This window comes from Morus notabilis, unplaced genomic scaffold, assembly GCF_000414095.1.
Source record: "Morus notabilis unplaced genomic scaffold, ASM41409v2 Scaffold323, whole genome shotgun sequence".
NCBI classification, from domain to species: Eukaryota; Viridiplantae; Streptophyta; class Magnoliopsida; order Rosales; family Moraceae; genus Morus; species Morus notabilis.
The window spans coordinates 6,363-8,005 of record NW_010360162.1 but is presented as its reverse complement, the minus strand read 5'-3'; positions in this window follow the sequence as shown (position 1 = coordinate 8,005).

Sequence of the window (1,643 nt, the reverse complement as noted above, 5' to 3'; positions counted from 1 at the left end):
GGGGTTTGGGGTTTAGGGTTTGGGGTTTGGGGTTTGGGGTTTGGGGTATGGGGTTTGGGGTTTAGGGTTCAGGGTTCTTGGCTCAGGGCTCAAGGTGCAGGGTTTAGGGCTAGGGGCTCCGGGTTCAGGGTTCAGGGCTCGGGGTTCAGGGGACATGGTTCAGGGTTCAGGGATCAGGGTTTAGGGTTGAGGGTTGAGGGTTTACGGTTTAATATTTGGGGTTTGTGGTTTAGGGTTTGGGGTTCAGGGTTCGGCGCTCGGGGTTTAGGGTTCGAGGTTCGGGGTTCACGGTTCATGGTTCAGGGTTCAGGGTTCATGGTTCAGGGTTCAAGGTACACGGTTCAGGGTTCAGGGTTCAGGATTCAGGGTTCAGGGATTAGGGTTTTGGGTCTGGGTTCAGGGTTGGGGATTTAGGGGGTTTTGGGTTTAGGGTTCAGGGTTCGGAGTTCGGGGTTCAGGGTTCGGGGTTCAGGGTTTAGGGTTTAGGGTTTGGTGTTTGGGGTTTGTGCTTTGGGGTTTGGTGTTTAGCGTTTAGGGTTTAGGGTTTGGGGTTTGGGTTTTGGGGTTTGGGGTTTTGGGTTTGGGGTTTAGGGTTTAGGGTTTAAGGTTAAGGGTTTACGATTCAGGGTTCAGGGCTCAGGGCTCGGGGCTCAGGGTTCAGGTTCCAGGGCTCAGGATTCAGGGTTCAGTGTTCAAGGCTAGGGCTCAGGGCTCTGGGCTCGGCGCTCGGGGCTCGAGGTTTGGTGTTCGGGGTTCGGGGTTCTGGGTTCAGGGTTCTCGGTTCGGGGTTTAGGGTTCGGTGTTCAGGGTTCACGGATCAGGGTTTAAGGTTCAAGGTTCAGGCATCAGTGTTCAGGGTTCACGGTTCAGGGTTTACGGTTCAGGGCTCATGGCTCAGGGCTCAGGACTCGGGGCTCGGGGTTCTTGGTTCGGGGTTCGGGGTTCAGTGTTTAGGGTTTGGGGATTTGTGTTCGGGGTTCTGGGTTTGGGGTTCAGGGTTTGGGGTTTGGGGTTTAGGGTTTAGGGTTCGGGGTCACAGTTCAGGGTTCAGGGTTCAGGGTTTAGGGATCAGGGTTCAAGGCTCAGGGCTCAGGGCTCAGGGTTCAGGGCTTAGGTCTCATGGTTAAGGGTTAAGGGTTCAGAGTTGAGGGTTTATGATTTATAGTTTGGGGTTTAGGGTTTGGGGTTCGGGGTTCGAGGTTCAGGGTTCGACATTCGGGGTTCGGGCTTAACGGTTCACAGTTCAGGGTTCACGGTTCAGGGTTCAGCGCTCAGGGTTCAGGGTGTAGGGTTCAGGGTTCAGGGTTCAGTGTTAGGGGTTCGGGGATCGGGGTTCGGGGTTTGTGGTTTAGGGTTTGGGGTTTGGGGTTTAGAGTTTAGGGTTTTGGGTTTAGGGTTCGGGGTTGGGGGTTTGAGGTTTGGGGTTTGAGGTTTGGGGTTTAGGGTTTGGTGTTTAGGGTTTAGGGTATAGGGTTTAGGGTTTGGGGTTTTGGGTTTGGGGTTTAGGGTTTGGGGTTAAGGGTTTGGGGTTTGGGGTTTAGGGTTTAGGGTTTAGAGTTTAGGGTCTAGGGTCTTGGTTTAGGGTCTAGGGTTTAGGGTTTCATGTTCAGGGTTTAGGGTTTGGGGTTTGGGGTTTAGGGTTT